The sequence below is a fragment of the Adiantum capillus-veneris genome, chromosome 25, assembly GCF_014529385.1.
Source record: "Adiantum capillus-veneris isolate H3 chromosome 25, ASM1452938v2, whole genome shotgun sequence".
NCBI lineage: Eukaryota > Viridiplantae > Streptophyta > Polypodiopsida > Polypodiales > Pteridaceae > Adiantum > Adiantum capillus-veneris.
In genome coordinates, this window is record NC_140955.1 from 98,089,625 (window position 1) to 98,113,284 (window position 23,660).

The window sequence follows — 23,660 nt, forward strand, 5'->3', positions numbered from 1 at the left end:
AGAAAGCACTAATCTGTTTAGCATCATTGTCAGCTTTTATATGATCTCTATGTTTTTCCTCATTCTTGGAGAAAATAATGATATCATCAAAGAAAGTGCCAACAAACAGCCTGTGCTCTCGAAAAATCCTGTCCATCATCCGGTTAAATGTCGCAGGACCATTGGTTAAGCCAAAAGGCATCACCAAAAACTCAAATAACCCAAAAGTCGTTCAAAAGGCTATCTTGTAGACGTCTCCCGGTGCGATTCGGATTTGATGATATCCACTCTTCAAATCAATCCTGCTAAAACACGAGGATCCCTGTAATCTGTAGAGTATATTATCGATCCTAGGATTGGAAATCTATTCTTGATGGTGATTTTGTTGAGAGCTCTATAATCGATGCACATTCTCCAAGATCCGTCTTTCTTCAAAACCAACAACACTGAAGAGCAATACGGTGAAGTACTAGGCTGGACAAGACCCTTTTCCAAGAGGTCTTTCACTTGGTTCATAATCTCTTCGTTCTGTGCTCGCCTCACACGGTAAGTGGCTGGTTCGGTGGTGTGCTTCCAGGAATCAAATCAATGGTACGATCTTCAGGACGAGCAGGTGGTAACTCGCCTGGCAGGCCCTTTGAGAAGCAATCAGCATGAGAGTGGAGAAAATCTTGGCGTTCTTTATCAAGTTGAGACATATTTGTCCTATCCTCATCACTCAACTCTTTCAAAAAGATCGAGTAAACAAAGAGACTGGATTTCATTAACTTTGAAATGGCCGAAGCCGATACAATAGGAACAGACTCGCCCTAAAGTTTAATGTCAAGTACAATGCTTTTGCCCTTCTCTGTAGTCAATGTCGCTTTCCTTGCCCGATAGTCGACCACGGCGTTGTTCTTGTGGTACCAGGGAATTCCCAAGAGAACATCACAACCTTCCAAAAGCATTATGTAAATGAAGTTTGCCAATGACAGGTGTAATGGCTACGTCCCTGTCGTGTGCCGCTAGAATTGCCTCCGCAAGTGGTCCCATCCGATCGGGAGTGATCTCGAGCCACGCCGCCAATTCCAGTGAAATGAAGTTGGCCTTGGCTCCTCCATCAAAGAAGATCAGGGCTTCTTGCTCTTTCACTTTGTCCCAAGCTCGGCAAAGTTCTGTACTCTCGTCCACCGTGCTTAAAGTAAGAGGCAGCTCTCCGAATCTTAGAGTGCTCTGAGTAACGTCCTCCCACGAAAGCGATGTCAAACTGCTGTACAAAAGACAAAAGCCTTTGAAGCATCTCTATATCCCGAAAACGTGTCAATTGACTGCCCACTTCCTTAAACTCTTGGACTTTCTTGCTTTTGTCTTCCAGAAAGTCATACTGGTTGGCTCTGTAAAAATTCTTCTCCTTTGCATAAAAGTTGTTGTCGCCAGAGTCTGAACTGTCTGTAGACGAGCCCTCTGTAGAACTGTCACTCATTGGGTGAGATTTAGACTTCTTTGCCTTTTTCTTGCCCTTTCCGAAGCGTTGTTTCTTGCTTCGCTTTTTGCCTTGTCGGTCTTCTTCGCTCGAGTCAAATGAGCTAGAAGAACTGTCAGAAGAAGAAGAAGAAGAAGAAGAAGAAGAAGAAGAACTGGGTACTCCTTCAAATCGAACACGCTTCTTCTGTTTCTTTGCCTTTTCAAAAGTTGACTGACGACCCAAATAGCCCGGGAAGTTAGTGCCTTTCTTCTGCTTTTTGCCGTGCTTTTGAGCTTTGTTTTGCGCGTCAAAAAGCTGAGCAATTCGTGCATCAACCACCTCTTCTAATTCCTTCTCTGAATACTTCTTCGGGAGCAGGAGGTTTCTTGAGAACGGGTTTTGAGGGTGGTGTTGTGGTTTTCTGCCACTGCATGTGCACCTCCTCCAGAGAGGTCTTGCTCATATATACTACATTTTCGGGTCCTTGGCAAAATTAAGCATTATCTTTGTTGCGTCGTCGATCAATCGTTGACGCTCCATCTCTCGACGGTCCGCCTGAGGAGGTTGAGGCGGGCCATACTCTTTGCCTGAATCTTCATTGTGATCCCTTCCCGCATTTCGGATGCAGAGGGAGTCGACTAATCTTTGCCTGAAGCCATAGGTGCCATGGAAAAAAAATTGGGATCGGATTTCCTGTAGAAGAGAAATCAGCCGTGCTCTGATACCACTGTAACAGACTTGGACACTCCAAGTCAAGAATCTACCGCGACAGCACCAAATAACCACTTCTTAACAGTTCACAGTTCACAATTTATTCGACACTGGCCCGGCGGAGTTCTGTGCCTAGAGATATTGGCCCCAAAGACTGGCGCCCCTTTCGGTATTTCTTTTTATATTAATCTGAGTTCAAAGTACAAGAGTGCGGGCAGGCGCTCACACTTAGACTCTGCGTCCAGATACTCTGAGTTGTGAGAAGCCCTGCTAGCTTATTTAAAGGTACAAAGGATGCCAAAAGCAGAGCCCCAAAAGCTTATTTAAAAAGCTTGCCATAAAATTCTACCCTTAGGCTTTCAATTTTTAAAGCTTCTTTAAAAATTAAAAGCCCTTTCTCTCTCTCTTGCAATTACGTAGAAAATAAAGCAACAAAAGCTTTGCGTAGACTTTCAGCCAACGTTTGCATAACAAAAAACAGCCAGCACTCGCATAGAAAGAACCTGCCGTACAACTCTCCACGCACCAGCTTATCTGTATGTTGCCTTCTGGGATTTACGCCGCAAACTGCGGGCCTGACCGTACTGTGCAGCCACGCCATCACTTTAGCCAGCCAACCACGTCATCATTTCTTGCGTGTGGTATGGGCAGCCACGTCAGCCTGCAACAGAGAGTGTATGTGTGTGTGTTGTGGGTACGTCACGTCACAGGTTTGTGACAAGCTTCTTTGCCTTGAAGTCTAACTTCTGGCGCTTCTCCTTTGGCACATGGACAAAGGACGGACACCCAAAAAACTCGAAAGTGTGAGACCGAGGGTTTGCACCCATAGTAAGCCTGATAAGGAGTCATATCCTGCAAAGCATGGGGTAGGAGAACGGTTCTGGATGTAAACCGTCGGTTGCATGCCTCTGCCCAGTAAACCCGGGGCAAAGAAGCATGCGCAAGCATCGCACGAGCCATCTCCATGATAGTTCGATTCTTCTGCTCAACAACTCCGTCTTGGAAGGAGTAGTCAGCCGACACTGGATGCCCTCTGACTTGCACCACTGTGCAAAGTCCTTCTGTAAGATGCAGCGGAAGTGAATGTTGAACTTTGCTCAAGATCAGTGCTCCAAACTGTGCTCAAGGCTCCTTTTACTTATGGAAGGGAGAGCCTTCCGTTCCTTTAGTGAGAGAGTGCAATGGACAAACAAAGTGAATGGACACTGTGAATGGAAGTGCATGAGACTGAGAGAGAGAGAAGAGAATATGACACCAGAGACGTTGTAAAATCCTCCTCCAAGGGCCCCACTCTCGATGGCGAGAGTGGTCTACTATTGATTGCATAATCTGATACAATGATGCTGATGCAAGTCTAATGGCTATGTCGATGCCGACGGGGTGGACGACGAGGACGAGACTATGGCTGAAAACTGAATCTGACGGCTGAAAGTCGATGGATTTGATGGCTGTTTTGGACAGCTATCTATGGCTGAAATCGCTGTCCAAATGGGGCTGGAAACGCTGGCTAAGGGTTGCTGAAATGCTAGTTTTTTGAGGCTGAAAACGCTGGCTGAAAATGTTGGTCTACTGAAGCTGAAAACACTGGTCTATTGAGGCTGAAAACGCTATTGATGTGTTGGTGTTGAGAGGCGGAAGTGAAAAATAGACCCGGTGGCCTCTACACCAAGACTATGCACAATGGCCTCATCATGGGGGATACACAATAAGGACACCACCTAGCAAGATATGGGGCTAGGACGTATACATATACACAATGAAGCATGCCATGGAAAACAATTTCAAGATCCACGCCCAAATGTGGAATGGGGTGGTCGGAGAATAAGGTGAGAGGAGTGGTGAATGAGTGAGAATGGGATTGCTACTCGTGCATGTTAGTAAGGAAGATAATGAGGTAGGGGAAACTTGCGAGTATGCTCACTTATCATACAAGAGGTGGCGAATCTGCACACCTCAAGATGGAAGTAGCAAGATGATAGGAATATGAGAGGGAGAGAGAGAGTGTGTGTGTATGGTGGCGAATCCGCACACCTTTACATAAGCAGAAAAAAAAAAGGCAAGGAACAAGCATATACCATACTCACAATGAGATGTATCCAAAGCGACACAAAGCATGGCACCAAGATGGAGTGTGTTGATTGCTTGCAAAAGATGAATACAATAGGTAGCGTATGGCAGGAAAATGAGAAGGGGACAAGATCGTAGGAGGCATAATGGAGAGATGGGAGTTGATGGCGAGGAATATCATGAGTGTGTCCACCCTTCTTCTTCTTGAAATTGTGCCTTCAACCCTTAATTACAAGTGGTGTGGAGGTGTGGTGCTCATCTTTTGTGCATGGTGATGGTGTTGTGATTATGTGATTAGGGTTCATGCTACAAGCATGTAGCACAAGAGTGTGTATGGATAGGTGTGTGTGTGTGTGTGTGTGTTCTCCCCCTTAGTGAGCTCTCATGGCCTTCTTATATAGGGAAGGAGGGGAGGATTTAGCAATATTTCTATTTGAGGTGAGTGTCCCTCTTTGGTGACTAGGAAAATGGGGTGCATGTGACTGTGGCTCCCATCTTGTCTCCTCATTATTTACAATACCAGAGTCAATAGAGAGAGAAGATGAGAGAATGTGGGTAGGATGTAGAGGATAGGAGATATTTACAATAGTCTAGCTTTGGCTAGACATAAGCTTATTAGGGAGAGAAGAGAGAGGTAAGAAATTTACAAGAGAGATTGTCAAAGGTGGATAGTTGTTGATGAGGATGGATCCTCCAAAAATGGTGATAGAATCACTCTAGACTTGCCAAGACCTCATTAAAAGAGCCTTGTCTCTTGTAATCATGCTTGAAGACTTGTAGAACCATAGCCATTCTAGAGGGAAGAAAATTGGGGATGGTCTGTGTCACCATTACACGAGAAAACTGAAAACTGGGGTCCACTACAAAAATCATATCTCCGTGTTCATAACTCCAAAAATTCTGAAAAAAATTGAGCTAAAAGTTGAGATCACGAGCTACATCTTTCATGTTGAACGCTCCTTCAGATTCGGGGTTCTTCTCTACTTAAAAAATTCAGCCAAATAATGTATTATTTGTGGCTGCAAAGGTCTTTTGGTGGTCCCCTTTGAGTGGACTTCTCTCTTGCCTTCAAGTGTGAGCTCCTTCATGTGTATGAAAACATGACCTAGAGTTTTGAAAAGATTGACAATCATCTAGATGGAGGTATTATTGAAATTTGAAAGTGGGGTTGAGGTTTGAAAATGAAAACTAGTGAATAAAATATTTGGTAGGGTGAAATAATATACATACATGAAAAATATATTAGAAAATACTAAAATATATAATGTAATTTAGAATATATATATTTAATATTTAAGGTCAAAAGAGAGATCAACAAAGAAAGCTTACTTATTTATGCTACATTGTGATTGATTAGCATAAGTCTTATTTATTTAATAAAGGCTAAAACGTTTGTGAAAAAGGGAAGAAAAAATCAAAAGTAACTTATATAATAGGAAATATTTTTGGTAAAAGAGAAAAAAAATATGGGGGGTTCCCATGCATGGAAAAGCTTGCCTCAGCGTTTGGTTGAAGAAAATGCTGGGAATGTGCTGGGGGTTCTCGTTGAGGAAAACGCCAAGGCTTAAGGTCTGAAAACGTTGATGCTTGCTGGAGAGAAAACGCCAGCTTGGTTCGGGAGGTCTTGCTTGAGAAGGGTCTCCAGAGGCCTGCTGCACTTGAGTGCCGGATGCTCTTCTTCTTCTGCCAGATAGTGCTAGCCTTGGGTTGCTTATATTTTATCTTAGCAAAGTTGCCCTACATAGTTTCCAACAAAAGTCACTTAAAAATAATAAGTGAAAAATGTCAAAAATAGGGAAAATAGGTTTAATGTATTGGAAAATTTCCCTGATGGATTCTGATGGGAATGCTGATGATTATGCTGTGGCAATCGGAGGATATGCATCTAATCTAAGTGCCTGGTCATGCACAGTCTGCGAGCAGACTCACAAAAGTGCCAGATCACTTCCTATTCTAGGCTGACTTGACTGAACTGAACCCTGGTCATGCTGTAGCTTGTCCACTGACACATAGGGTTGGATGTGTCACGTGACACCTTCGAGGTGAACTCACCCCCTCTGTCTGAGCGAATACATTTGATGTGCAAGTTCTCCTCCTTTTCAACCATCGTCTTCCAATTTCGAACGAATCTGAAAGCCTCCGACTTGAGCTTTAGGAACCAAGCCCAAGTATACCTGCTGAAATCATCCACAAGCACACGCAAAAACTGTGAGCCAGAAAATGAATGAGTGCTCATTGGGCCACATAGATGAGTGTGAACTAGTGTAAGTGGTGCCGAAGCTCTGCTGGATGCCTGCTTCGGAAAAGCAACCCTGTGTTGCTTGCCCACCTGGCAAGCCTCGCATACGCCTGATGAGGAGCGTATCGCTGGTAAACCCTCCACCGTAGAGGTCCTAGCAGCCTGCTGAAGCTGCTGATAACATAGATGTCCAAATCGTGCATGCCATAGAGAAGAAGACTCCGTGGTCCTAGACAAAAGAGCAGTGAGGCGATATAGGGAACCATCGCGCTCACCGCGTGCAAGGATTGTACCTGTCGTAGAATCAGAAATGGTGACTGTGTCTCTCCCAAAGTGTATGGCAGCTCCCTGAGAGTCCAAACTCGACATAGAGAGGAGGTTGAAGGCCATGTCCGGAACGTAAAGCGCCTCCACCGGACTGAACTTCGGGTCTGAGGTAGAACGTAAGAGGGTAATCTGGCTTGTGCCAGACACTGGAATCTCATGATTGTCACCCATAGTGACGGTCTGCCCATGAGTCTCCATGAGAGAGCTAAACCATGACTGTTGGGGAGTCATGTGAGTGGTGGCTCCATTGTCAACAACCCAAGTACCTGATTGCGATGTAGCAAGAGCGTGGTCTGTTGTCTCGACAAGAGCTGTCCCCGTCGTCTCGTGAGAGGCTACTACTGCAATCGAGGCTGTCTGTTTCTCCTTGTTGGCCTCGTCTCGCTTCTTCTTTCTGCATTCTGATTCTCTGTGCCCTTTCTTGTGGCAATGGTAACATTCAATGTCCTTGTTCTTCTTCTTCTTCTTACCTTTACCTTTCTTGTTACCTCCTTGAGCTATCAAAGCTCCTTCTGTATCAACAGCACCTCTCGCTCGGAATGTAGAGTGCCCCATGTTGGAATTAGGGTTGCAGAGAAACACACACAGCTTGGAGAAGACGAAGGAAGCTCAAGGCACACAATAGAGAGTGTGCTACTTCGTGTGCAATGGAAAGATAGATAGCCCTAGAGTGATGGGCGTATATACAATGCACGGGGGAAAAAACCTCCTAAAGAGGGAAAAAATGCCCCGGCGGTCCTAGTGTGTTCACACACATCACTACCACATGTATATGGTAACAAATCCCCCCTGGAGTGATGCGGTGAAGGAGAGCTGGCACATAAGTAAAGGGAAGTGCCATGCCCTGAGGACAGGATCAGTCCACAAAGGGGAGTAAGCCCAAAGCTTTGCGGAAAGCTTCAAGCTTCTCACGAGACAATGCCTTTGTGAAAAGATCTGCAAGGTTGTCCTGTGTTGGCACATAAGCCAAGCTGATCTCTCCTGCTGAGAGCCTCTCCCTGACATAGTGGTAATGCACCTCAATGTGCTTTGTGCGAGCATGAAAAACTGGTTTCATCGCAACTGCCAATGCGCTCTGACTGTCAGTGTAGATAGTGTTGGCAATGTCCTGTCCAACACCCAAATCAGCCATAAGGCGTTTGAGCCATACACACTCAACCGTAGCTGTGAAGACTGCCCTGTACTCAGTCTCACAACTTGAAGTGGCCACAGTAGGTTTCTTTTTTCTCAACCATGATATACATGAACTGCCAAGCATGAAACAAAAACCACTTGTGGACACTCGCCCAATCTGAGTCCGAAAAAGCATGTAAGTCTGGTGGCAATGATCCCCCCTTTGGATAAAACAAGCCAAGATGTAAAGTGCCACTAAGGTAGCGGAAAATCCTCTTGACAGCCTGCCAATGCTTAGATCCTGGGCTATGCGTAAATCTGCTGACCTGTGAGACTGCAAACTGAATATCCGGCCTCGTGTTGCATACATAAATGAGGCAGCCAACAACAGTTTGGTAAAGAGTGACATCAGCAGGATCGCCAGCATCATGTAGACTCAACTTCAAACCTGTTTCCATGGGAGTGGCAATAGGTTTGCAATCCTCAAGTCCAAACTTACATAGCAATGTCTCTATGTAACTTTTCTGACACAAGGCAATACACCATTACACTGCTTAAACTGTATACCCAAATAATGATGCAACAGCCCCAAATCTTTCATCTTGAAAGTAGCATTCAAATCAGCCTTAAATTCAGCAATATGTCTCTCATTTGGTCTAGTGATCAGCAAATCATCAACATAAAGAACCACAATGAGAAGTACATCACCCTCACGCTTTACATACAATGTGCTTTCTGTTGGACTGTTACGAAAGCCTCGTTTAACCAAATGAGTGTCAGCTTTCTCATACCAAGCATGAGGAGATTGCTTCAACCCATACAAAGCCTTCTTACATCTGCACACTTTGTCCTCTTGTCCTTTTATGACAAAACCGCGAGGCTGCGTTACATAAACTTCCTCAAATATGTCACCATTCAAGAAAGCAGTAACAATGTCTGATTGATGTACATCCCAACCAAAATGAGCTGCCAATGCACATAGAAAACGTATAGTAGTCATACGACAAGTGGGAGCAAAAGTCTTTTCATAATCTATGCCTTTTTGTTGTGCTTAACCTTTTGCAACAAGTCGAGCCTTATGGTGATCGATCTCACCATCCGGCTTGCGTTTCAACTTGTAAACCCACTTCAGACCAATGGCCTTTTTGCCAGGAGGCAAATCACATAAAGTCCACGTGTCATTTTTTATAAGTGCATCATATTCTGATTGCATGGCAGCCATCCAATTTTTTGAATTCTGTGCTTCATCAAAAGACAGAGGCTCCTCAACGTCATGTAAGCTAGACACAGCCAAAGCATAACAATCTGATGCATAAGATGCATGGCGAGAGCCTGAACGAGTACGACTAAACAAAGGTGCATCCAATTCACGCAAAGTGTGCACCAACCATTTTGGCATACCTCTAGCCTTCTCATTTTCAGCCCTTTCCTCATCAAGTACATCATGTACATCTACATCAGTAATAGGCTGATCTAAAACATTTTCAGAAACCCCCATAGGTTGTACATTTGCCTCATTGGAACTTACATTCGTATTTCCACCACTGAAAAGAGGCAACAAAGTGTCATAAATGTCCTGTGAGCTTACATTACTATCTCTAGTACATGACAGCAAGGGCTGAACAGAATCTTCCACAAACACTACATCCCGAGAAACCAGAATACGTTTTGTTTGCGGATGATACAACCTGTAACCTTTGCTTTCAGCACTAAAACCAACAAAAATATATTTGACAGCCTTATCATCCAATTTTCTGCGCTGCACTTGTGGCACCAAAGCATATGCCAAACAACCAAAAACACCCATGTGCTCAATAGAAGGCTTTCTATCATGCCATGCTTCATATGGAGTAATAGACTGCAAAGCTTTCGTAGGACACATGTTAAGTATATAAGTGGCACACATGATGGCCTCAAGCCAAAAAGAATGCGGCAAAGCTTGACTTTTGACCATACATCGTGCCATTTCCGTCAGTGACCTATTTTTCCTCTCAGCAACACATTTTGCTGAGGTGTATAAGGCACTGTACATTGGTGTTTTATCCCACGACTAGCCAGAAATGCATTAAATTAATGAGACATATACTCCCCCCCTCGATCGGAACGGAGGGTGCCCATAGTACATTTCGAGACATTTTCAGCCATAGCCAGAAATTGTTTGAAGCACATAAAAACTTTGGACTTCTCTTTAAGCGGAAATACCCATGCATGCCTGGAGTAATCATCAATGAAAGTCACGAAGTACAGGTAATTGCCCAAGGACGGAGTTTGCATGGGCCCACAAACATCACTATGCATAAGCTGCAACCTGCATGTGGCCCGAACTGAACCATATTTTGGAAATTTAGAACACTGCATCTTACCCAAAATACAGCCTTCACAAACATGTTTGACAGGTGCTTCAAGAGACAGCAAAGAAGCAACCATATCAGATTTCTGCAAACGCAGCAAACTGGCAAAATTCAGATGACCAAAAGGTGCATGCCAAAGTTTTGCATCTGAAATAGCCCTTGAATCTGCAACAGCATTTGTAAAATTTTGTCCACACTTGTCATACAAAGTGAGCTTATACAGCCCACGGCACAAAAGCCCAGATGCAACAATTTCATCACCAAAACTGAGATCATGAACTGTACATTTGTCATCCACAAATTTGACTACAAGTCCAAGTCTAGCAAGTGCGGATACAGACAAGAGATTCTTCTTGATCCCAGGTACATAAAGTGCATCAACAAGTGTGAAGGAACTGCCATTAGCAGCAGTGAGCACAATCTTTCCAACTCCCTGAACTGGATAAGAGGCATTGTTGGCACAAGTGACTGAATTCCCATGAGGGACAGACTCGAGAGAAGTAAACAATTCACGATGTGAGGTAATGTGCTTTGTGGCACCACTGTCGAAATACCACACATGTGAATCTGCAGCAATTGACAAGCATGCATCGTGGACAGCAGGATTGTAAGTGCACTCTGCGCTAAAAGCCCATTCTGCATCAACATCAACAACACAGTCTTCTTTCACAGAAGACTCAACAATGGCTGCATTTGTAGTGGAACCAGCATTTGTAGTGGAACCACCCTCTTTCTTCTTAGCCTCTTTGGCCTTCAACTTAGGACACGACTTGATCAAGTGATCATTGGCTTTACAATAATGGCAACGCATCTTCTTTTTGCCCTTATCACCAGAATTTCCAGACGAATTGCTGCCAGCAGAAGCATTCGGAACATAATTTTTTCCACTCGCAGCAGAACCATAAGAAGTGGCTGCATTGCTGTTACCACCCTTTCTTTGAGAAGCAATAAAAGCCTGTTCAACTGCACGCAACTACAATGTGCATAATGCATCAAACTTGACAACTTCTGGATCTCCTTGGGTTATAAGTCTCCAAGTACTAGCAAAAGTTTGGTAAGAATCTGGTAAGGCATCAAGAACAGTCTGCACAAGGGAATTGTCTGAAATAACTTCACCTGCAGAAATAAGTTGCTCATTGATATCGTTGACACTAGCAAGGAAAGTGTCCATATCATCTTCCTCATGCATAATCTTGGACTCTAGCTCTTTACGTAGCAAAAAGCAATTTTAGCCTCATTGCGGCTTGCATAAAGACCTGCTAGAATATCCCAAGCTTGTTTTGTAGATTTTGCTGAACGGATGTGAGGAACAATGGTGCGCTTCACAGTCAACGCAATCAATGCATGAGCCTGCGCATCCTTAACATCCCAACGAGCTTGTTCTGCCGTAGGCAAAACAACTCTAATAGCTGCAATCCCTGCAGCAAGACCTGCAACATCCTCAACATCGCCTACATCCTCAGAACCAAGACGTACATCAATGCCCTGCACAATGTTCCAGACACCCTTTGACACAAGAACATGTTGCATCATATAAGCCCACATAGAGTAGTTGTCCCCATCCAACCTGTCCTCAGCAGCAAACATCTTGAACACAGCTGTGTTGTTGTTGTCAGCCATGGTAAATGCTGTACCTGATGTGAAAACTGCCCGAAAATAGGAGAAACGGAGCGGGAACAACCTGTGCTATATAGCACAAACCGTAGAAGACTATATGGCACCTGTTATGCAGAAAATGGCACTGACAGAAATTCTGCACAAAATGACGAAATAGCCTGTGCAATACTGCCTGTAGTGGAAACGGAGGCCGAAATGAGCCCAAATCAAAATTCTGAGAAGACGAAGGAAGCTCAAGGCACACAATAGAGAGTGTGCTACTTAGTGTGCAATGGAAAGATAGATAGCCCTAGAGTGATGGGCGTATATACAATGCACGGGGGAAAAAACCTCCTAAAGAGGGAAAAAATGCCCCGGCGGTCCTAGTGTGTTTACACACATCACTACCACATGTATATGGTAACACCCCTCAATCTATCTAAGGGAAGGGAGAATCTCGTCCCAAGTGGGAAAAGAGGTACATCCAGATGTGAGCAAACTCTGAAAGTAGGGATCAAAGCGTGGGGGAAGCTTTAATAGTAAGAGGCTAGCCACACATGTCGAGGTGATGTCGCCTCCGGCAGAGACAAGATCGTCCTAGAGTTCCTGCATGCGGTGGGTCAACCAATCAAGTGAGTGGAAATCCTTGAGCTCGAGGTTGTACAACTCCCGTTCAAGTGTGGTCTGTCTGGCAACCGAGGTCACCTCAAATTGGTTAAGAATCCGTCTCCACAATGGATGTGCATGGTCCTCTTTGGAAACTTCCTTCGTGATAGGTTCATCATAAGAAAGGTGAAGACTCATATGTCCCAATCCACCCATTCGTCGATCTGGGCCTGAGTGGCGGTGGGGAGTAGCCGAATGGGTGAAATCATTCAACCATTCCCAGAGTCGATCGGAGGCAATAATTGTGCGGACTTGTGTCCTTCACACAAAATAGTTGTGTAAATCCAACTTCTTCCGAGGTTGTACAACTCCCGTTCAAGTGTGGTCTGTCTAGCAAACGAGGTCTCCTCAAACTGGTCAAGAATCCATCTCCACAATGGATGTGCACGGTCCTCTTTGGAAACTTTCTTCGTGATGCGGTCTGAGAGGTTATCATAAGAAAGGTGAAGACTCATATGTCCCAATCCACCCACTCGTCGATCTGGGCCTGAGTGGCGGTGGGAAGGGAAGGCTGAGTAGCCGAATGGGTGAAATCATTCAACCATTCCCAGAGTCGATGGTAGGCAATAATTGTGCGGACTCGTGTCCTTCACACAAAATAGTTGTGTAAATCCAACTTCTTCTCCTTAGCAAACTGGGTGAGGACATAATTGTTGGATGTAGCGTTGGCAGATGCCGATGTAGTCGTAGAAGTGGAAGTGGCCGTAGTCGCAAAAGACATAGTGGCCCCCTTCTGGGACTGTTGTTGTCCCTTCTGCTTTGGAGTCGACATGTCGCGTGCTTAGAGAGAAGTCCCAAAGGTAGATCGATAAGATCGCAAGTTGTTGATGAAGGTACTGTTCCCAAGGCTGGAGCAGTCCAAGATAACTGCACGGACAACCACCGGATGGTGTCCTGACGAGCAAGGGATGGTTCAACCGCACAAAAGGTAAAAATTCAGCGTGCCGTTATCCCAAAAAACGCTGCGAAGGGTGCTGAAAACGCTGTTGTAATAGAGATTTCAGCGTGCCTGTATGCCACCGGTCGGTGCGGGAGCGTCGCAGAGTGTCAGAGGAGAGGGTTCGCACACTTTTCAACCGTCGAGGGGTTGAAAACAGAGAAAAAACAGCAAGTAATAAGTACCGAAAATGGTGCCGATTGGGTGTAGATACCTGTCCAAGGTGTAGATCTGCAAGTTCCAGGCAGTGTAGAAGACTTCTAGGTGTTCCTTGGCCGCTCCCATAGGTGCACAAGATCAGCTTTTTGTGTAAAACGTGGCAAATCACCAAAAACGCCAACAAAGCACGGAAGAAACGCAGCAAGATCTGCAAAACGCATATCTGTCCAAAAACGCTAGGTGTTGCAAAAATGCTAGCAAATTTTTGGTGCCAGGCTTGGTGCGATTGTGCTGCAGGAGGGAAGCGCTAGGGAGAGGGATGTAGATCAAGGCCGCAAGTGCAAAAACGCTGGCTGAATCTGGAAAAATGCTAGGTTGTTGAAAAACGCTAGGCTGAAATTTTGCAGTTTTCCGCGATGGAAGGAGCTAGAATTGCAAGCGCTAGCCTCTGGAGGAGAGATCAATGCAAATTCTCCGTTCTTGGCGACTGATACCATGTGAGAGTGAGTTGCGGAAAGAGTGAGACACGCGCGCCGAAAACGTTGGAGGGAGAGAGAGAGAGAGAGAAAATACAAGTGCTCTGCAAATGATACTCTCAATACACAATCTCTGAATGACTACAAGACCCTAAGCATTCTATTTATGGAATCTTAGGTTGAGGTAGGGCAAAAATGTGTAACTGGTGCAAAAAACATAAAAGCCCAAAAATGGCTAAAAATGTGCACCCAGCTAGGCTCAGAAATGACCGGCTGGACACGTGCTAAAAGTGTCTGCCCATGCAATCTACATGATGTGCAATGGGTGGCCAACCCGGGACAATCACTAGCCATACAAAATGGCGAAGCAACGGTGGTGTAACTCTAACACAAGGATCTACAATATGCAAAGTTTTCGAAGAATCATCCACTTAACGAGGTTCATTCAAGATAGCGTGCTGCCATCCAGTCGCCTCTCAAGTCTACTATGAAGCAGAAAGCAAAGCCTAGTGTAGACAAGCAAAAGCTGTACTGGCAAGAAGAATTTGATAATGCTCTTGAGCATAAGGTCCATAAACCGATAAAGACTATTAAGACCTCTCAAAAGAAGAGCTGTACAACAGACTATCCTAGCTATTTGGGTTGGTCGGAAGTCTACTTTCGAGGAAGCAAGCAAATGCAAGTTGAATTAGTTTAACCATCTCGAGAAAAAGGGCAAGATGACCAAAGATTTCAAGGAGGGTGGGCACTCAAGTTTGATACGTTTTTAGGCTACAAAGACACCCATCGAGCCCTTGCATTCATATAGCAGTTTGACATCGTCTTTCTGGGAGGTTGTTTCTCAGAACACTCTAAAGTACGAAGAGGGGCGTCTTATCTGAAGAGTAACGCCTAGGCATGGTGGACTACTCTACTGTAGTCTGTTGCGTAGGGAAGCACCTACAAAATGGTTCAAATTCAAACACGTCTTTACTTCGGTATGGCTTACCTCTAGAGGAATATGAAGAGGATGTCATCACGGCTTGGCATCATCTGTGGATGACTGAAGAAGATACCTTGAGGCACTTACTACCAAAGGTTTCGGGATACTTTTCTATCAGTCTCTTCTTTTCAAGAAAATTACCTTCAAGCAGTAGGTTGAGCGGTTTTGTTGTGGTCTACGCAAAGAGATTGGCAAATACTACCGAGGCCGGGTACTAATGCTTTTGTATGGAGACAATCCCCAGTGCCTACATGTTGCTAAATGGACTATTTTCTTATTTTTCAAAGTAATTTCTTCTTATTGAAATTAGGATATTTAAATATGTGTACTTGAACCGTAAGGTTAGGAACCTTAGATCTATTGGAATTATTAAAAGGCATCTGGAACGAACAACTTTGATGTGTCATATGATGGGTGACATTAAGCATCGTGAAGGGGTTGTACCTTAGTTTTATTGGAGAGATCGGGAAACGGGTATGCCTGATGCGTCACGTGATGGGTGCGGGAGCATTGGAAAGGGAATATTCCATGATATGGCAGGTAATCCGAACCGGAAAAAGGAATACGCGTAAAGATGCAAGCACAAGAATAAAGATGGGTTTTGAGAAGCTTTTTCTAAAAAGCGGAGTATTTCTTTAAGTATTTTCCGAGAAGAGCAAACGCTTTCTCGTGAGGAATTTATGTTTGCATTGCATCTGTGCCTGAGATTTGCATCTGGGGACGCCTAGAATGTGATTGTATAGCATCAATTTTCAGCTCACTCAATTTTATTGAGTTTTGTCCAGGTTCATATATTTTTTAAAAGTGACTGGCCGCCCACTTAATAATAGCAGCCCTCTTTAAATAAAACCAAGCCCTCTAAAAAAACCCAGTGCTTGCTGAAAGAAAGAACACTTGACCAGCTCCTCACCGGCTATTCCTGTCGGGTGCGGGAGCCTATAAAAGCAACCCCCTCTCTCTCAGTTTCCCAGAAGCCCCAATGCTAGCAGCAAGGAGAACTAGCGGCGGAAACTTGCAAGTGATCAGGAGAAGCCAATACTCGGAGTTCACTTTCACGCACTCAAGTCAACAGGTATCTGGATTAGTAGTGATCTGGCACTTTGTGAGTCTATTTGTAGACCGTGCATGCCCAGTCACTTAGCATAGATGATTATCCTCCGGTTGCACACAACATGATCATCGGAATTCCCATCAGAATCCATTAGCATCAGTTAGGGGAATTTTCCAGTGCATTTAGCCTATTTTCCTATTTTTGGTTATTTTCACTTATTATTTTTAAGTGATTTTCCAACAAAAGTAGGTAGGGCAATTTTGCTAAGTCAATATATAAGAAAACCCAAGTCAGCACTTTCTGGCAGAAGAGACAGCAGGAGCTTCCCGCTCAACAGGCAACTTCTCAGTAGTACCTCCATCACTTGGCGTTTTGGAGTTCCCACCTCACCTACACCATCAAAGCCCTAGCGTTTTGGATACAGACATCAGCCCGGCGTGTCCTCTTGCAGTTACCGCGGGCAACACCATATCCCCAGCATTTCCCCCTTGCATCATCGCCAGCCCCATTAGCCTTGTAGCGATTTTGCTCACCAACAGCCTGGCCTATTCAGCGTTTTTACTAACGCTAGGCATCTGCAACAGATTAGCCATTTTCAGCATGGAATAGACCTACTACAACCAGCGTTTTTCAGCCATGTAAAAACGCAAACTCAAAATGCAGAATTCAGTAGTTAGATACTAGCAGTTTTCAGCCATAAGCACAGCAGTAAAGCAATCCATTTCAGCCCCGAAACAGTCCAAGAAATTCAGCATATAGAAGATCACAGATTTCAGCCACCTTGTCGTCATCATCATCGTCGTCGTCATCGGCATAGTCCAACTTGCATCAGTCCATTGCATGCGCATTGTACACCTTTGTGCAATCAAAGTAGACCACTCTCGCCGACGAGAGTGGGGCCTTCGGAGGAGGGTTTTACAACCTCTCGGTGTCGTATCTCTTGTCTCTCCTTCTCTCAGTCTCATTCACTTGCACGCACAATATCCATTCACTTTGTTCGTGATCATAGCACTCTCCATAAGACGGAAAGCTCTCTCTTTCCCTAAGAACTAAAAGGAACCTTGAGCAATAAAGATCACTAATCTTGAGAAATACAACATTCATTCCGCTGCACCTAATAGGTCTACTATTGATTGCACAAATCTCTACAATGCAATGGACTTGCCGACGATGTCGACGATGATGAGGACGACGACGAGACGGGCTGAAATCTGAAAACGCTAATGGCTGAAATCTGCAAATCTTTATGTGCTGAACTTTGACTCTATGTCGGTGACGACGGCGATGCGACGACGACGCGCTGAAAACGCAGATGTTGAAATTTGCGTTTTCCGGGCTGAAACTGCAAACTATGGCTGATCTGACCGTGCGGCGAGGATTTGTTGCGGGAAGGTGAGATCTGCGAGGTTTGGGGGCTCTACTGCGGAGTCTGACTGCTGAAAACTGAAAACGCTGATTCTTCTGGGGGTTCTGTCACGAAGGAATTGCAAAACGCTGGGCTGATGTGCTGCTCCAAAAACGCTAGGGCTAAATCTATGCCTGATGCAAAAACGCTAGTGATCTGATGTGTCCTGCTGTTGCCAGGTTGATCTGCAAGTTGCAAAATGCTTGGCTGCTCTGCAATTGCATGAAAGCGCTGGTTCTTGGTGATGGCTGAAAACGCTAGGTTGACTACCGGGGTCTTGCTTGAGAAGGTGCACTGTTGGACACAAGCCCCTGCTGCCTCTTCTACGAGAAAGTGCTAGCGGTAGGTTTCCTTACATACTTGCTTGTCAAATTGCTCTACCCAGTTTCCCAACAAAAGTTTGGTGGAATTTTCCTACAACAACACGAGTTCTTGGTTAAATTCAGACACTATCCTGCATTGCGAAGTGGATGGAGGAGGAGGACCTAGCAGATACTCCTCAGATTGTGAAACTTTACCTCGAAGCTTTTGGTTTAGCATAGTCTACTCCAAATGGAACCCCGAATTCAGCTTGGCCGTAGATCTGGTGCAGTGGGTTGCACAAGAGGGGAGTTACTCCACTCCTTTGTCAACAGATGTCTTGATTTTTTAATACTAGAGTCACTGATGTCTCTTTGAGCTTCAGGGATACCGAGAGCTGACAGTATTCTGCTGTATGACTTTATGAAATGGAATTCCGGAAAATATGAAACTGATTTGTTCTTGACTTGTTTTTAAGTGCAGGAACTGATAGATGAAATGACTGCAACATTTTGGTATGAATGATCTCGATAGACATGGTTGCAATAGGGATTAGTCAATTGGGCATCTAGGAGGTCCTGATGGCGATTGCTAATTGCATTGCCGATAAATCATGGTCTGAGATCCGAATGAATTTTGAATGTGATTTGTCATGTGATGTCAAGTGATGTCTTGTGATGTCGTGTGATTTGTTCTTGACTTGTTTTTAAGTCCAGGAACTGATAGACGAAATGACTGCAGCATTTTGGTATGAATGATCTCGATAGACATGGTTGCAATAGGGATTAGTCAATCGGGCATCTAGGAGGTCCTGATGGATCTAGATGCAATTGCTAATTGCAGTGCCGATAAATCATGGTCTGAGATCCGAATGAATTTTGAATGTGATTTGTCATGTGATGTCCTGTGATGTCAAGTGATGTCTTGTGATGTGATTGTCAATTGGTACATGTGCTAGATGTGTGTTCCTAGTGCGTCGGTACTAACAGTCAGTGTTTGGTAAGACAGTTTATGGCTTCTGTCTGTTTTGCAGGTGTAATTGAGGGCGATTACAATGCTTTCAAGAGGGGGGTATGTCACAAACTGTGACGTGGCTGCCCAGTACACACTCTGCCGTGTGGGAACCTTGGGAGATCTTTAAATGCTGACGTGGCTGGCTGCTCGGAAATGGCGGAAGACTTGCCATGTGGACAGCTATACGGACGTCCGCAAATCGCGGCACTTTTTGCGGCAGGATTTTTGGCTAGCTTTTGCGTGGCTGCTTATTCCACGCAAGAGGATTCAGAGAGAGAGAGAAGCCTATCTTGCTTTATTATTGAAGAGATTTTTCTTTATTTTTAAAAAGCTTTGATTTTCAGCTTTTGGGGCTCTGCTTTTAGCATCCCTTGTAATCTTTAAATATGTGGGCAGGGCTTCACAACTCGGATGCAGAGTCTGAGTGTGAGCGCCTACCTACACTCTTGTACTTTGAACACAGATTAGTACAAAAAGAAATATCGAAAGGGGCGCCAATCTTTGGGGCCAATATCTCTAGGCACGGAACTCCGCCGGGCCAATGTCGAATCAATTGTGAACTGTGAACTGTTTTGAAGTGACTATTTGCGGTGTTGCGGTAGATTCTCGACTTGGAGTGTCCAAGTCTGTTACAGACTCACAAAAATGGTGAAGTTTTTATCAACGAAGTCGACAGTAAAAAGCCATGAGTTAGCAGTTTAATTTGTCGATTAGCTTTATAAGCTGTATGGTCTGCCAGAGGATATCGTCAGTGATCGAGATACTAAGTTCACTGGGCCATTTTGGCAAGATGCGTTCGCTCACCTTCGGACAAGGTTGAGTATGTCATCCTCTGACCATCCCGAGTCCGATGGACAGATTGAAAGGATGAATCAGACATTAGAGGACATGTTGAGAGTTTATGTCTCTCACAGGCAATCTGATTGGGAAAGGTATCTTCCACAATTAGAGCTTGCCTATAATAGTAGCAAGCATTCGGCTACTGGATTTAGCCCATTCATGATGATGTATGGATTTGAGCCTAAATTCTCTATTTGCTATTGGCTTAGAGAAAGTCAAAGATCGCCAGACTCAAGATTTCTTGTATGATATGCAGAAAATGCTCGGATTGGCTAAGGATAGTATAAGGACGGCTCGTGATTGAGTTACTACTTATGTTAATCAAAAGAGATCTCCAAGGGTAGGACAATGGGTCTATTTGAAGATACCCAAGGATTTTAAGACTATGCGAATTGGAAAGCATTATAAGCTTTTAGCTAGATTTTGTGGTCCATTCTTGATCACAAAGAAAATTGGCCAGGTTGCCTATAAACTGGCTCTTCCTTTGGATGTTAGTGTGCATCCAGTGTTTCATGTCAGCCGCCTTAAAGAAAAGTTAGGCGAAGCTGACATTGTTGTGCGTATCGAGGAAAATGCATGGCAAGATGTGCAAACTGAGTATATTCCTCAAAAACGAGAGGCCGTTCTAGATCATCGTAATAGTCATTTGCGCTAAAAAGCTTATGATGAGTACTTAATTAAATTGAAGGGTCAATCTGAAAGGTTAGCTACTAGGGTATCGGTTAGAGCTTTGAAAGCTAAGTATCCCCACTTCATTGACTTTGTCATTCCACTCGCGCCCAGCTCGTTGCCTTGTCAAACTACTAAGCCCGACTTTGCCCACTTCAACGCTGCGACATCTGAGCTCTAACAAAGCCCTCTTCCATCAGTGAGGCCATGGCCACTCGGGCCTCATCTCGAGGCAAGTGCACCTTCGCTGGGGTTGTGGCAACACCCCCAAAGCTCGATAACAGCGCTTGCCTTCAAATGGAGTCGAGAGACTCTGCAAGGAGAACAGAGACTCGCTGCAGTCGAGGCTTGTCTCACCACATTGGAGAAATTCATGAATGAAGAAAAGGAATAGATGGAAGCCATGTTTTCTAAAGCCAGGGTGGAGGTAGAGACCACACTCACAAAGGAGGTCAAGACTCAACTACAGGAGGTTGTCTCCAGCAAGATTGAAGATCAGGTGGCATCCGCGCTATGTAAACGACAACGACGACAACGACAAGAAGTTATCGCCCTCAATGTTGGGGGGCCGACCTCAGTAGGTGCCCACTTCAAGGCTGCGACATCTGAGCTCCAACAGAACCCGCTTCCACCGGCGAGGCCATGGCCACTTGGGCCTCATCTCGAGGCAATTGCACCTTCGCTGGGGTCGTGGCAACACCCCCAAAGCTTGATAACAACGCTTGCCTTCATAATGGAGTCGAGAGACTCTTCAAGGAGAACGGCGAGTTGCTGCAGTCGAGGCTTGTCTCACCACACTGGAGAAATTCATGAATGAAGGAAAGGAATAGATGGAAGCCATGTTTTCTAAAGCCAGGGTGGAGGTAGAGACCACACTCACAAAGGAGGTCAATACTCAACTACAGGGGGTTGTCTCCAGCAAGGTTGAAGATCGGGTGGCATCCGCGCTAGGTGAACGATGATAACGACAAGAAGATATCGCCCTCAATGTTGGCATTGGTGGGCTTCCTAACGATTGGAAAGGGGGGGACGACCTCAAGTTCAATCCCGAATTTAAACAACAATCCCCATGGTACGATGGGATCAAACAACAATCACCACTCTTAGACTCGAACATCGCACCAACCATGCGACCGTCACTCTCAAGACCAAATCAAACTCCTTGAGCAATCTAGGCTTCTCAGAGGCACTAAGCTTTGGTTTGCAAAAGATCTTACACCCACCCAACTCAAACAAAAAAAATGTAGAACTCCAAAAGAAGCGTGCACAGCAGGGAAATGGGCAGTATATGGAGGAGATAAAGGCATTATCTAAGAGTCTCGAACTCCCAAACCGGCTCCCCTTCCCACCTGCCCCTCCTTAGGTTTAGTTCTTTTTTCCTTTTTACCCATCTTTGGACCGTCGGCCCTTAATTGAGATGTATCTCACAACTCCTCTACTTTGAAGGAACCCTCCGTAATGCTTTGTGTTTTGCTTTTGGTCCATAGGTCATATCTGACCTCTGTGAATCTCTCTCTCTCTCTCTCTCTCTCTCTCTCTCTCTCTCTCTCTCTCTCTCTCTCGTGTTCTGTCCTTCTCGGTTTTGAGGAGGAGATTGGCGAGTGGAGGCCTTACAGCTTGGGCCCACTCGGTTTCCCTATTAAAAGTGAGGATTTTTTATGTTCTTATGAAACCACCACTATGAAATCCCATTGAAGTGGTTGGTGCAAGGCATTTGAGCATCTTCTTAAGAATCTTTTGGGCTATGGAGATGCAGGTAATGTCACTAGTACGAAGGGTTTACTATATTGATTTTCATACTAAACAAGGCGAAATTGAATTAGATTGTGAGAACTTCTTTGCAATTCAGCTCCACAGCAGGGAGATTCTGGGGAAGACCAGCAAAATCTAACACCACACCAAAAGTGGAAGGTGGTCTGAAAATGGCTGTTTGTTTCCTATTCCATGCCCATTAGATGCCAATATATAATGATAGTGAATGGCCATTTCCCATTTTCGTTCCTTCTTCTTCAATATATCACCTGTTGCAAAGGATGATTATTGGCTTGATTGGCTTGTGGGATGTCTCTTCCGCTCGGATTAAAGCGCAAAACATAGTTACTTAGAAACTCACTTGCATGGTCATGCAAATGTGTGCAAACATTTGCACCATGCTTGGCATTTTCCTGCGTCTGCAAACATTAGTGGGCGATTTCTTTAAAGCAGGTTATGTGGCCGTAAAGTGAATCTTGGGTATTGTATTTTCATGTACTAGCTTTCAGGTTTGTTTGTGAAAATATTGTGTTACTTGTGTATGCTCTGTTTGAGAGAGAGAGAGAGAGAGAGAGAGAGAGAGAGAGAGAGAGAGAGCTTGATTATATTCAGGGAGACTCTAGCGTCTTGGAATGGCTCAAAAGTGTCTGCCTTCGGTTTCTGGGTGCATAGTCCTGGTCGTTCTTCTTGTATACTTTTTTGGTGTATGAGGGGAGCGGTCGGGCGTGCCCTGAAAACAAAAACAAAAAAGTCTCTTTGAATGGCTTTGGACATACTAAGTTTTATTGGATGCTCTCTTTCTTGCTTGCAGATTATCAATGGAGCAAGCGGTTGTCTACATTTATAGCATTGTCTGAATATTGAGGAGGCACAGATTGTGTGCTTAGAAGTTCATTTCTTAAATTGGAGAGTGGAGGGTGGTTAATACTCCTTAGCCTCTTGGAATGTGTGCTCTGGATGGCCTTTTTTTTTGGTTATTGAAGGCAATTATGCCTGCCAATAATTAGCCAGGTGTATATGGATTCATCAAGCACATGTTCTCCTATGGAGATTATAGTTGGCGGTGATACACGCCTCAATAAACCCATCCTTTTGCCAACATTAGCTAATTGAAAACCTAATGTACCTAGTTGAAACCTGAATGTACATTAGCACCAACAGAGGTCTCTCTCTCTCTCTCTCTCTCTCTCTCTCTCTCTCTCTCTCTCTGTGTGTGAAAAAATCTTTGTTAGATATTTACATCTTCCTGATGATAAACTTCTTCCCTTGATCTTTAAAGGCAGCTATGTCCTCTAAGTATCTTAGCATTGACTTTGCCATCTGTTCCTATTCCAGAAGCTTACTCCAATGGTCCACAAAAGGGCTTAATCCAATGGTCTAGAATTGCTCCCAAAACAAATTAAGATGATGAGAGAGAGAGAGAGAGAGAGAGAGAGAGAGAGAGAGAGAGAGAGAGAGAGAGAGAGTGGTACCCACCCAATCAGTGCCTCTCTTAACAAAAATGAAAAATATAATTGACGTTTCTATGTGGCCCTATTTAAGAACCTTCATCGAATGGTCCACAATATTCACAAACGGCCCA

The 23,660-nt window shown here is 44.6% G+C and overlaps 1 protein-coding gene across 1 annotated transcript in view; it reads left to right on the forward strand.

Moving 5' to 3' along the window:
• The window catches only part of LOC147425355 (aquaporin SIP1-2-like), a 62,187-nt gene extending 38,951 nt beyond the window's left edge, over positions 1–23,236 (forward strand). The window contains exon 4 of the mRNA XM_086499834.1: positions 22,890–23,236. The gene's annotated coding sequence lies outside the window, so the exon portion shown is untranslated. The remainder of the gene's footprint in view (positions 1–22,889) is intronic.
• The last annotated feature ends 424 nt before the right edge of the window (positions 23,237–23,660 follow it).